The sequence below is a fragment of the Nicotiana tabacum genome, chromosome 2 (genome assembly GCF_000715075.1).
Source record: "Nicotiana tabacum cultivar K326 chromosome 2, ASM71507v2, whole genome shotgun sequence".
Lineage (NCBI taxonomy): Eukaryota > Viridiplantae > Streptophyta > Magnoliopsida > Solanales > Solanaceae > Nicotiana > Nicotiana tabacum.
Genome location: NC_134081.1, coordinates 24,314,951 through 24,329,640, shown reverse-complemented (window position 1 = coordinate 24,329,640; position 14,690 = coordinate 24,314,951). Strand labels below are relative to the sequence as shown.

At 40.0% G+C, this 14,690-nt stretch overlaps 1 pseudogene; it reads right to left on the bottom strand.

The window, feature by feature from the left end:
* Nucleotides 1–10,235: 10,235 nt before the first annotated feature.
* Nucleotides 10,236–14,353, bottom strand: LOC107791594 (uncharacterized; annotated as a pseudogene).
* Between the last annotated feature and the right edge of the window lie 337 nt (nucleotides 14,354–14,690).

The window sequence follows — 14,690 nt, the reverse complement described above, 5'->3', positions numbered from 1 at the left end:
GCTCACCCAATTTTTGAGCATGTTTTGCACTCTATCTAAGGCAAGGTTGATCCCACTTGCTCCTGTCACATCTCAGGCCGGGGGAGGAGCACAAACTCCCGCTGCCCGTACCCCAGAGCAGTAGGTCCAAGTTGATTAGGTCCTAGAGTTCATACCAATGCAGCCGATCATCCCAACTTAGCTTGAGGTTAGGGCACTAGCTTTTGAGGGGGAGCAGCTTAAGCTCAAGATGTACAAAAAGTACCACCCTCCTACTTTCAACGGTTTGGATTCAGAGGATACCCAGGGTTTTCTTTAGAAGTGCCACCATATCCTCCGTATTATGGGTATTGTGGAGTCGAGTGGGGTTACTTTCACTACGTTTTATCTTAAGGGAGCGCTTATCAGTGGTGGTAAGCGTATGAGCTGGGTAGCCCGGCCGAGGCAACTTCACTCACCTGGGCTCAGTTCTTAGAGATCTTCATGAGGGAGTTTGTTCCCCAGAGTCTTAGGGATGTATGGCGCGCAGAGTTTGAGTAGTTGCGCCAGGGTGCTATGACCGTATCAGAGTATGCAGTCCAGTTCAATGATTTATTGAGACATGCACCTGCATTAGTTTCCACTTTCAGAGAGCAAGTTCGTCGATTTATCGAGGGGCACAACCCTAGTATCAGATTAAGCATGGCCTAAGAGTTTGATATGGACATACCATACTAGTAAGTAGTGGAGATCTCTAGGATATTGGAGGGTATATGGGCCCGAGAGAGAGAGGAGAGGGAGTCCTTGAGGCCTCGAGATTCTGGCATATATAGTGGTGCTTGTGCCCTAGTTGCAACCCTTAATGGTAGAGGCTATGTGAGTCGTCTTGTTCATTCAGTACTTCCAGCTTCCAACGGCATTCCGGCTACTCCCAGGCCTCAGGTTGCCTATTATGCACTGCCACTATCTAGTGCACCTCTTGCACGAGGTACTTTCAGCGGTCAGTCCAACCGACTAGGCCCGAGATAGTTCCAACAGCCACGTCCTCTGAGAGCTTATTTTGAGTGTGGTGACACTCGTCATATGGTGAGAGATTTCTCCAGACTTAGGAGGGGTGCACCTTCACAGACTACTCATGCCCCACGTATTCCATAGGGCCCTCGGGCTTCTCAGGCCGTGGTTACCGTACCAGTTGCCACTCCACCTGCACAGCCAACTAGAGGTGAAGGTCGGGCAGGTAGAGGTCGCCCTAGAGGGGAAGGCCAGGCCAGGTATTTTTCTCTTCCTGCTAGGACATAGGCGGTTGCATCTGACTCAATTATCACAAGTATTATTCCGGTATGTCATAGAGATGCATCAGTCTTATTTGATCTAGGCTCCACTTATTCCTATGTATCATCTTACTTTGTTCCATATTTGGGTGTATCCCGTGCTTCTTTGAGTTCTCCTGTCTATGTGTCCACGTCGGTGGGAGATTCCATTGTTGTTGACCGTGTGTACCGGTCGTGTTTATTTGTCCTTGATGATTTTGAGACCAGAGTTGACCTGCTGTTGCTCAGTATGGTAGAGTTTCATGTTATTTTGGGTATGGACTGGTTGTTGCCCCATCATGCTATTCTTGATTATCACGCCAAGATGGTGACATTGGCTATGCCAGGTTTGACGCGGTTGGAGTGGAGGGGTACTTTGGATTATGTTCCTAGCGGGGTGGTGTCCTACCTTAAGGCACAACGGATGGTTGGGAAGGGGTGTGAGGGATATATAGCTTTTGTGAGAGATGTCAGTGTTGATACTCCTACCGTTAAGTCAGTTCTGGAAGTCAGCCCATTTCTATTCCACCATATTGTATGGCCCAGCAGAGTGAACGAGTTAAAGGAGCAGTTGCAAGTGTTGCTTGATAAGGGCTTCATTCGGCCCAGTGTGTCACCTTGGGTTGCTCTGGTCTTTTTTGTAAAGAAGAAGGATGGTTCTATGCACATGTGTATTGATTATCGGCAATTGAACAAGGTATCAGGGAAGAACAGGTATCCATTGCCATGCACTGATGACCTATTTGATCAACTACATGGTGCCAGAGTGTTTTCAAAGATTGATTTGCGGTCAGGCTATCATTAGTTGAAGATTTGGGAGTCGGATATTCGGAAGACTGCCTTCAGGACTCGATATGGTCATTATGAGTTCATTGTGATGTCGTTTGGGCTAACCAATGCCCCAGCAGTATTCATGCACTTGATTATATTCCAGCCCTATCTTGACTCATTCATCATTGTGTTTATTGACGACATCTTGGTGTACTCCCGGAGCCGGGAGGATCATGAGTAGCATCTGAGGACCGTGCTCCAGACCTTGAGAGAAAAGCAGTTGTATACAAAATTTTCAAAGTGTGAATTCTATCTTGATTCAGTAGCATTTTTGGGTCGTGCAGTGTTGAGTGAGGGGATCAAGGTAGATCCGAAGAAGATTGAAGCAGTGCCGAGTTGGCCCATGCCGTCTTCAGCTACTAAGATCCAGAGTTTTCTTTGTTTGGCAGGATATTACCGTCGATTCGTAGAGGGTTTCTCATCTATTGCTGCACCTATGACCAAATTGACCGAGAAGGGTGCTCCATTCAGGTGGACCGAAGAGTGTTAGGAGAGCTTTCAAAAGCTCAAGACTACTTTGAATACAGCCCCAGTGTTGGTATTGCCTAAGGGTTCGAGGTCTTATAATGTGCATTGTGATGCGTCACGTGTTGGCCTCGGCGCGGTGTTGATGCAGGATGGTATGGGGATTGCCTACGCATCTAGAAAGCTGAAGGTGCATGAAAAGAACTATCCTATCCACGACCTTGAGTTAGCAGTTATTGTTCATGCCTTGAAGATCTAGCAGAACTACTTGTATGGTGTTCCTTGTGAGGTTTTCACCGATCACTGGAGTCTACAACATATGTTTAAATAGAAAGATCTTAACTTGCGGCAGCAGAGATGGTTGGAGTTGCTTAAGGATTATAACATCACCATTCTCTATCATCCTAGGAAGGCCAATGTGGTGGCCGATACCTTGAGTCGTAGGGCAGAGAGCTTAGGATGTTTAGCATATCTACCAGCAACACATAGGCCATTAGGATTGGATGTTAAGGTCTTGGCCAACCAGTTTGTTAGATTGGATGTCTCGGAACCGAGTCGAGTTTTTGATTGTGTGGTTTCTCAGTCTTCTCTATATGATCGTATCAGAGAGCGTCAGTATGACGACCCCCATTTGCTTGTCCTCAAGGACACGGTTCAGCATGGCGATGGAGATGCCAAGGAGGTCACTATTAGGGATGATGATGTGTTGCGGATGTAGCGCAAGCTATGTGTGCCCAATGTAGATGGTTTGCGTGAGTTAATTCTTTAGGAGGCCCACAGTTTGCGGTACTCCATTCATCCAGGTGCCGCCAAGATGTATCAGGACTTGAGTCAACACTATTGGTGGAGGCGAATGAAGAAGGACATAGTGGAGTATGTAGCTCGGTGCCTAAATTGTCAACAAGTGAAGTATGAGCAATAACGCCCAGGTGGATTGCTTCAGAGGCTAGAGATTCCAAAGTGAAAATGGGAGCAGATTGCTATGGATTTTGTTGTTGGGCTCCCACGGACTCATAGGAAGTTCGATGCAGTATGGGTGATTGTGGATAGGTTGACCAAGTCGACTCATTTCATTCCAGTAGTGACTACTTATTCTTTAGAGCAGCTGGCTCAAGTCTATATTCGCGAGATCGTCAAACTTCATGGTGTGCCGGTATCCATCATATCTGATCGGAGTACGTAGTTTACATCGCATTTCTGGAGGACCGTACAATTTGAGTTAGGCACGCGGGTTGAGTTGAGTACAATATTTCACCCTCAGACTGACGGACAATCTGAGCGCACTATTCAGATATTGGAGGATATGCTTCGTGCACGTGTGATGAAGATTGGGGCTTCTTGGGATCAGTTCTTGCCGCTGGCGGAGTTTGCCTACAACAACAACTACCAGTCGAGCATTCAGATAGCTCCGTATGAGGCCTTGTACGGAAGGCGATGTCGGTATCTATGAGTTGGTTTGAGCCTGGTGAGGCTAGGATATCAGGTACAGACTTGGTTCAGGATGCTTTGGAAAAGGTTAAATTGATTCAAAATCGGCTTCGCACAACCCAATCTAGACAGAGGAGTTATGTGGATCGGAAGGTACACGATGTTGCATTCATGGTTGGGGAGCGGGTCTTGCTCTGATTTTCTCCCGTGAAGAGTGTTAAGAGGTTCGGGAAGAAGGTCAAGTTGAGCCCTAGGTATATCGAACCTTTTGAGATTCTCGAGAAAAATGGAGAGGTGGCCTACAAGCTTGCACTGCCACCTATTCTAGCTACAGTTCATCCATTATTCCATATTTCTAAGCTATGGAAGTATCACGGTGATCCATCTCATGTGTTAGACTTCAGCTCAGTCCAGTTGGACAGGGATTTGTCTTATGTTGAGGGGTCGGTGGCCATTTTGGGCAGGCAGGTCCGAAAGTTGAGGTCGAAGAATATTGCTTTAGTGAAGGTTCAGTAGAGGGGTCAGCCAGTTGAGGAGGAAACTTGGGAGACCGAGCATGATATGCGTAGCCGTTATCCTCATCTTTTCACCACTTCAGGTATGTCTCTATACTCATTCGAGGATGAAAGTTTGTTTTAAGAGGGGAAAGATGTAACGACCCGGCTGGTCGTTTTGAGTATTATAGCCCCGATACCCTATTTATTGCCTCCTCTATGTTGTATTATGGTTATGTGATTTTCCGGGGGTGTTTGGTTTTGGTTTCGGGCAAGTTTTGGAGTGGAATGGGAAATATAGTCCCTAAGTTGGAGCTTTAAGTTGAAAGAGTTGACCACAATTTAACTTTTATGTAGACGACTCTAGAATGGATTTTTGATAGTTTCAATAGCTCCGTATGGTGATTTTGGTCTTAGGAGCGTGTTCGGATGTTGATTTAGAGGTCCGTAGGTCGTTTCGGCGTGAATTGGCGAAAGTTAGAAAGTTAAAGGTTTGGAAGATTTGGAAAGTTTGACTGGGAGTTGACTTTATTAATATCGGGGTCGGATTTCGATTTCGGATGTTAGAATAGGTCCGTCACGTCATTTATGACTTGTGTGGAAAATTTGAAGTCAATCAGAGTTGTTTTGGTATGAATCAGCATTGGTTTCGGAATTCGGAAGTTTATAGTTTCATAGGCTTGAATTGGGGTTGCGATTCGTAGAATCAATGTTGATTTATGTTATTTTTGTCCTTTAGTAGGTTCGTTATGTGTTTTGGAACTTGTTGGTCTATTCGGACGGGGTCCCGGGGGGCCTAAGTATGATTCAGATTGAATCCGGATCAATTTTGGACTTAGCCTCATTGCTGAAGTCACAGGCCTACTGGTGTCATCGTACCTGCCGAGAGATTGACCGTAGGTGCGGAATCGCAAGTGCGAAATTGCGGGTACGGAAGGTGAAGCACAAAAGAGAAAAGGAGAGCCCACGGCTGGGCTCACTGGTGCGGACACCTGAGCGCAGGTGCGCCTCTACAGGTGCGGGCAACTCTTCCGCAGAAGCGAAATTTGGGAAGGGTCGTTGGGCAGGAACCGCAGATGCGATAGATTCTCCGCAGAAGCGGGCTCGCAGGTGTGAGCTATGGTCTGCAGAAGCGGAATCCCTGGTGTTAAGTGGGAATCTCACCTGCGATGGTTTTTCCACAGGTGTGACTTCGCAGGTGCAACTAAAGACCCGCAAAAGCGAAATCGCTGGGCAAAATTAGGGAATTTCGAGGGTTTGATTTCATAATCCATTTTTGGACTTAGAGAGATCGGTATGAGGCGATATTTTGAGGATTTTTCAAGGAAATTGTTAGGGTAAGTAATTCTAACCCCGATTAGACTATATTTCACGAATCTATTATAAATTTCATCATTTAATTAGTGGTTTGAGTTGGAAAATTTGTGAAACTTTCCTAGACTAATATTTTGAGTTTTGGAAGGTGATTTGAGGTCGGATTTGGATAATTCTTATATGGTTGGACTCGTTATCAAATGGGTGTTCGTATTTTATAATTTTGGTCGGGTTCCGAGATGCGAGCCCGGGTTGACTTTTTGAGTTGACTTTTTATTTCTTTGCAAACATCATAACTTTATTATTCGAATTAGTTTCCTATAGTTTATATTTATGGTATGAAGTTGTTTTGGCTAGATTCGAGTCGTTCAGAGTTGGATAATCGAGGGAAAGGCCTACTAGTGGATTGAGTTGGCCTGTTTTGAGGTAAGTGTCTTGCCTAACCTTGTGAGGGGAATTACCCCCTTAGGATTAGTGTTGGTTGTGATAATTGTGATGTGTGGAAGCCGTGTACGCAAGGTGACGAGTGTGTACACGGGATAAATGTGAAAATTATCGGTTTTAACTATGTGGATTCCTTTCATGCCTTAGTTGAGTTATTTTAACACGTTATACTCATCATCATCAGTATATTTTCATATGTTCTACTTGTTTTATCTCTTATTTGCTAATTGTTCTACATGTTTAGTTGAAGCTCTTGTTTCCTTTGTTCCATATTCATTATTTAACCATTGAACTCTTTACTTGAAGTTGTTATTCTTGGGATATCTCGTTGTTTAAATTGGTATTGAGTTATAAAGATCGTGATTCACATCGAGACAAAGTGTTAAGTTGTGAAATACTATTTTTGTTAAGGTATACATTTTCGGTTGTCATTGTTGATATTCTTGTGCACATTGTGGTTGAGTTATGGGCTACTTATTGTGAAAATTCTATTGTTGTTGGTTTCTTGGCAATATTGTGATATTGGGCACTTGAGGTGCGATTTGTGATACTTTGTGATATTAATACGCATACAGTGGTATAAGGTTTTGGGGTTGAAATACATGCAGTGAGATAAGGTGGGCTTGATACGCGTGGCTAGTAGGAAAACTACTAGAAGTCATGAGGTGTGATAAGGTGGGCTAAAATGCGGGATGCTATTTCGGAAAAAATAATTTTCAAAACTAAATGCAAGGCTCCCGCGGTGATATAAGGAAAGATTGTAAATCATGCTTGTGATTTGAGACTACGACGTGGTACCTCGGTAGTGATTCTTGTTGGTATTTCTCTATTGTTGCACTTGTATTTGGTTGTTTTGTTTTCCTTAGCATGTCATTCCATGTTTTCTCTATGTTGCATTATTTGCCTTAGTTCAGTGTAGTTGTTCTCGGTGCACTTCTTTAATTGTCTCATCTCTATTGCTACCGAGGTTAGGCTTGGCACTTACTAGGTACCGTTGTAGTGTACTCATACTACACTTCTGTACGTCTTTTTGTACAGATCCAGGTATGTTCTATCAGACCAGGCACTAACGAGAGGTCAGTTTCGAAGAATTCAAGGTATACCTGCCGGCGTCCGCAGGCCTCGGAGTCCCCCTCTACCTAGACTATTTTATTTCCTTATCCTTTATTGGACACTGGCGTATAGAGATATTCAGTATCACTTCATAGAGCGTGTGACTTGTATTTCGCCGGGTTTTGGGCTATTATATATCTACTGAGTTGTGGATATTTTCTTTATATTAGTTGTTGAAGTTTGAGACTTTAATTATTATATCAGTTATTCCCGAATGATGTTAGACTTACCTAGTCTTAGAGACTAGGTACCGTCACGATATCCTACAGAGAAAAATTTGGGATCGTGAGAAATCTTTATTTCGTTTTCTCTATAATTGTGTGGTGAAAAGTAGTGTTATATCTACTAGGACATTATATACACTAGTTATATCGAGACCAAAATTTCAATGGATGAGAAGAAACCTTCTTTTGTTAGGATTTGAACCTAATTTTCTATGATGTTTACTCATTTCATTGACCAACTTATTAATGTTCTAATGATTGTATTGTAATGGTAAAAAAATAGACTCTTCATGTGGACGAACTGAAACTCGATACGTATCAAGAATATTAGAAGATCACATAAAAGATGAGCTCGGAATTTAGTTGAGAGTTATTTAGCACCAGTATCATTGGTACAATAATCGTCAATACCGGTATCATTTGTACCATAATCATTTATGAGCAGCACAGAATATTTCTCGAGAAGATACATAATAAGTGTAGAAAAGTGGAGAATCAGTCAATCCCGAATAAAGCGAGATTTGATAATTCCACGATACAGATTCTTATCGTAATGTTCGAAGCACAATTAATGGGGATAACGGGCTGGAGAGACATTAAGGGGAGGTGCAGTTACAGATAGTTTTACTATTCAAATTTTCTATTCCTCCACATTGTATCCCATCTAAGAAATCGATCTCTTACCCTCTAATCAGAGCATTGTATTTATGGCTAGTCAAACAAAACAAGATACAAGAAATAGGCTATCTTGATCAATAAGAATTCTCTGCCCTTTTACTTTATATTTGATTTCCTTATTCGTTGTTTTCATTATTTCTTGCCATTTATATATGATAAAGTGTATCAAATCGATTGTTCGGTGCCCTAAAATACAAATTTAATTGATTTGACTAGATTAAACATGTATAAATTCAATAATAAAAGGGAATCGTGAGAGGGGAATCTTCTATAGGTGTTCAAAATTAAGAAGATCAACCATTAAGTCTACGCGGTGAGTATCTGGACTTCTTATCCTACTGACTAGAAGGAAATAATTTCGTCTTGAAAAAGGAAGTAATTATGAACGAATATCTACTCAAGAAAATATAAAAAAATAAGGTTGTGGGGGTAAAGTTTCTCTCTTGGGAAGGAAACTGAGGAGGCTAAATAATAATATATTTCTATTCTTAATTGTTTGTTCAGAAAACCTTGAAGTAAGGAGGTTTTTATTTTTATTTTTAAAAAAAAATTCATCCACCCAGGCTTTCACCTCCTGCACCGGGGAGTTTGGCCGACCCCTACCATGTATATTAACATCCAAAATAGTATAAAGGATGGGGACATATAACCTTACCTCTTAACTTCCTAAAACAGAGAGTTGGACATCTCCAAACTCTTAGATATTCTAGACTAGGACTACCATTACAGCACTAGCCTGTGCAAAAAAGCGTGAGATAAATTAAGTATTCAATCTCCCTCCAAACATCTACAAAATACAAGTCAATGTACATCATAGACATTGTTTGAGCTGATCCTATGGTTTGTGGGAGAAAGTGATACTTCTTCTGTGCTCCTATAATACTGTGGTGTTGTTAGAGGATTAGTTACACCAAACTGATGCGAGAGGTTGTGTCCTGCTACATTTTTGTAGCTTTTGCAACTGTTAAAGTCTGGAGGGATGAGTGAATCCACCTGAAATGGAGACTTGAGTATTTCTGGCATTTTCTTGCACTTGCTCTTTACTTAAATTGCAAACTGCATGTTTCCTATTACTTTGTTAGATTTTAAAGTTAGGTATTTGCATCTTGTCCATTCTATATGCTCCTCTTGCTTCTCTAGGCATCTCTTGAACCTCATAGTACATTGTAGGAATAGATGCTAAAGAGAGTTCCAACATTGAATCTCCATGCTTGGCAAGTACATCTGCCACTTCGTTACCTTCTCTATAACAGTGCATTACTCTGTAATGACATTCATGAATAATATTTTTCATCTTCCTAATTTCATCTCGCATTTTCCAAGGAGGATTAGTATTGTTCTCCAACAAGTTAACTACCAATAGTGAGTCTATCTCCAATATGACATGAGTGAAATTATTAGCCCTACATAATGAAGTAAGGATGTTGATTTTTCAATTATACCATGTAAGCTCTGTGATATGGTTTTTGTTTTTTTGCTATTGCCATTAATTTGTTTGTTGTCTTGCTGTTATATTTCTGCTAATAACTCGTTGGTAATTTTTATTAATTATTTTTCAATTGTATAGTGTAAATATCTTTTCCATGTCAAACATTTATATTGGGACTTCCCAATGCGAATTCGAATTAGTCGCGCCCCAAAGTGGATACTAAACACGAGTAAGAAACCAAAAGAAAAAAAAACAATTTTAAAAACTCATTATGTTTCAACAATACACCAATATGTTTTTCTCTAAAGTTTTGCTTTATCGATTGTAAAAGTTGTGCTACTACTAGTATTCACATAGTAGTCTTACCATATCTAGCACAACGTCTAACTTCCCAAAGTTCCCAACAAATGAAAATAGGGACAGCATGATACACTATTTTCTGCACAGAATTCTTATCTATGTTCCATTTTTTGTAACATCACCCTAATAGAATGTACATCTATTGAAATGCCCAAAGGTCCTGCAAAATATCTCCAGACACCAAAAATGAGCAGTTTTCTTACACCATAAATCTTATTGGCGTATGTTATTATATTTAATAGGAAATAATACTCATTAATACTAGCATATTTGAAGCTAAAGCAGAATCATGTCAATACAAGTGCTAAAATAAAAAGAAAATTCTTACATGAACCCCAAAATTTAGCAAACATTTGCAACAAACGAGTGATTTGGAACAAGAGTTTCCAAGAATATGATCAACATGCATGAAGTTGAATCTTGATCTTCTTTAGCATCCCTACAACATCTGTCATGTCGATCCTTCTTGCAGCAGATTCAGCACCGCAATCTAGTGCCACTTTCATGATCGATGCCACACAATCTAGCTTCTTGCTTAAGTGATTATCCTGTGTTGTTACTAAGTTGGCATCTATTACATGCACTATTGCCTCTGGAAGTGAATAACTCACCCATTGCTTCAAGCTAAGATCTCCCTCGAACATTTCATCATTAGGCTTTCTCCTTGTAAACGTTTCCATCAACATGATCCCGTAACTATAGACATCAGATTTTATTGACACCAGTCCATCCAGTCCATACTCTACACAATCAAACAATTTTAAAAATGTAATATTTATTTGTGGTAAAAAGGAAAATCAATGTTCAAAGCAAAACAAAGAGACATACCCGGTGCAATATAACCCAATGTTGCTAAGGTTTTAGTGTATAAATCACTCTCATCTTCACCAAGCAGTTTTGAAATACCAAAGTCGCTTAGGTGGGCTACCATATTGTCATCCAGCAAGACGTTACTAGGCTTCAGATCACAGTGAATCACAGGCGATGAGCACCCATGGTGGAGATATTCCAATGCACATGCCACGTCTATCATTATGTTCAGTCTCTGCTTGATGTCTAAGAAGTAGTTGTGTGAATACAACCACTTTTCGAGGCTTCCATTGGGCATGTACTCTAGTACTAAAGCCTTAAAATCAAGGTTGGAACAACTAGTGATGATTTTCATGAGATTCCTATGGCGGAGGTTGCACAAAATTTCACATTCTGTATCAAAACTCTTGAATGCCGCTTCCAATTGAAGATTGAACACCTTAACTGCAATAGGAGTCCTACTTCTGAGCATGCCTTTATAGACAGAGCCAAAACTCCCAGAACCAATCAGGTTGCTTTCGCTAAGCGCGTCAGTTGCTTGGAGCAGTTCATAATATGAAATTCTTTCTCTTGTTTTAATAGACGATGAATCAGTTTGTTGAGGAGCTCTTTTACCTTTCTTATACCTTATCCATACAAGCACAAAGGTGATAGGAACAAATGATAGAGCAATTCCCAGTAGAAGAAATAAAAGTATTTTTTTCCTATTTGATCTATGCTTGGATGAAATGGGGCATGGTGAGACACTAAATCTCGGAGAACCACATAATGCTTCATTGAAGAGAAAAAACTGACTTGAGAGGTTCTTAAAAGGACCCCCAGAGGAGATTTCACCATACAACTTGTTGTAAGAGACGTTGAAATACTTCAGGTATTGAAGTTTCTCAAAAGACCTGGGAATGGTTCCTGATATATTATTATGAGAAAGATCTAGGATTTCTAAACCTACCATGTTGCTCATTGAGTCAGGTATAGATCCCTGCAACTTGTTGTGTCTCAAAGAAAGGTTCACCAAATTTTGCAAGCCTCCGATTTCTCTAGGAATGCTATTTGAAAATTGATTCATTGACAGATCCATCTTTGTAGCGGCCTTTAGATTTTCGACTTCTGGAGGTAAAGAACCACCCATGTTGTTTGATGATAAGTCAAGAATTATTAGTTATTTAAGGTTCCCTAAGCTTGTTGGTATATTGGAACTGAATCTGTTATAACCCAGATGTATCTCCCTAAGGGAAGTAACGTTACCTAAACAATTAGGAAGTGATCCTGAAAGTTGATTTTGACCCAAGTAAATAGCATCCAAATGCTGCAATTAACATAGATAATCTTCAATAATTCTTGCAAGTTTGTTGTTACTCAATAACAAGCCTTGAAGGTTTCTCAGGTTTCCAATTGATGCGGGAATCGATCCAACCAAGTTGTTTCCAGAAAAATTAATGTCTAGTAAGGCGGTTAAGTTCCCAATTTCATTTGGAATTTGTCCTTTAATTTTGCAATCATTGGCAAAAACTCTTGTAAGTGATGTGGAAAGGTTACCTATGGAAAGTGGAAGCATGCCATTTAGAGGATTCGAAATTAGATAAAGATGTGTTAAATCTCTACAGTTTGTTAAGGAAGTCAAGAAGCTTAACGATGAGTCGCTCTTTAAATTGTTTCCTGCCAAGTTTAGTTTCTGCAGATGAGTCAAATATCCAAGAGAGCTGGGAATCAAGCCAGAGAGTTTGTTGCTAGCAAGTCCTAAAATAGTAAGTTTTGAACAATTGGAGATTGAATGAGGTATAGTCCCAACAAGATTGGTCAAACCATTTAGATAAAGACTTTCAATATTGGGTAAGATAGAACCTATGTTTGATGGTAGAGTTCCTGATAGATTGTTGGCTGAAAGACTAACCGTTCTCATCCCTGATATGTTGAAGATCTCCATTGCAAGTGAACCACTAAAACTATTAAACGCAATATCAAATAACTCCAAGTCAACGAGATTGCTTATCTCATTGGGTATTTCACCTGGCAACACATGAAGAAAGAAGAATTGTGACTAAAGAGTTGGTATAATCTAGTTTAGGTTGTATTTTTTTCAAAATCACTTTGAATACGTACCAGTAAACATATTATGACTAAGATATAGAAACTGCATCTTGGTTAAGTTGCCAATCTCTTGTGATAAGGATCCATTGAGATTGTTAATCCCTAGAGAGATATGTTGCAACGAGGACATATTGGATATGTAATCTGATTTTTCGAAATGCCTAACTCCAACAAATTAACAAGATTTCCGATTCCCTGTGGAATTATCCCTGCAATTCATGTGCAATAATTTTTTTTTGTATGGAAGTAATCAGATACAACACTACTAGCATTCATAAGATAATAATGTATGAAATGGTTAGATGAGAGATTATACCACTGAAATAGTTTTTTGAGAGATACAATGTCTGCAAGTTACTCAATCTTCCAATTTCACTATGTATTGGTCCATCAAACTCATTATATGATAAAGACAATATTTGAAGTTCTGAGCAATTTGACAAGCTTGTAGGCAAATGACCACGAAGCTTGTTCAAAGATAAATGAAGTTCTTTGAGTAATGGAAGACCATTGCACAAACCATTCGGAAGGTTTCCTGATAAGCTATTGTTTGTAAATGCAATCACTTCAAGTTTAGAAATGTTGAAAACTGAAAATGGTATAGAACCTGTAAGCTGATTATCTTCTATGGACAACCCATTCAGGTTGTAAAGATTGCCGATCCTATCTGGGATGTTTCCTTGAAGGAAATTTTGAGAGAGTTTTAAAGTCTCCAACATTGAGGCATTCGAGAGAGACACAGGGATAGAACCTGTGAGTTTGTTTCCAAACAAATTTAAGTATCTCAGGTTTTCAAGATTTCCAATCTCTTTTGGGATATGACCATCTAAGAAATTGAAATCCAAATTCCAGGTTTCGAGTTTGGAAATATTAGAAAATGAAGAGGGGATGGAACCGTTTAAACTATTATTCCTAAGATTTAGAACTTGAAGCCGGTGTAAAAAACCAAACCAAGCAGGAACCTGCCCGCTGAAGTTGTTGAAACTTAAATTAAGCAACTTTAGTCTACGCAAACGTGCCATTTCTTGAGGCAAATTGCCATAGAAATTGTTGCTTCTGAAGTCAAGAAAAACAAGAAAAGTGAGGTTTCCAAAATCAGGGGGAATTTTGCCTGTGAGAGCCATGTTGGAAATATTCAAGGACTTAACTCTCTCGTGGCGAGAGCCACAAGTGACTCCGACCCAATGGCAAACAGAAGTAGTTGAAAACCAGTTTTCATCAAAGAAGTGAAAGGGGTCTGAAATGATTTGGGATTTCAAAGAAAGAAGAGCTAACTGATCGGGAGTAATGTTGGTATGTGTCATGGCTGAACTAGCCATAACATAGTAAAGCAACAAGCATGTTGAGATAAAAGAGGTGAATGCTTTCTCCATAATTGCATTAAATAGTAGGAAATGGTATGGCTAGTTAACGATGTGGTTTTGTGACTTTAAATAGCGAAGAGATCTCCTCTTTGGTCTTCATGATTATTAAAATATCTTTTTATGAGACTTTTCATTCAATCTCTTTTATGGAAGAAGGGAAAACTTTTCTTCATTCATTATTGTCATATCAAGACGAATACCACCCTATTGGAGCTACAAGACACAATTAAGAATGTGAACTGTTAATATTTAACATAATATTGTAACCCTTTTTTCCATATCAATTATCAACGCAATTACTTTAACAAGCTCCGAAGACTAATGATGGTGATCAAAATTCTTCCTCTAATTAGGTACAGAGGCAAAAGACGAGCTATTCG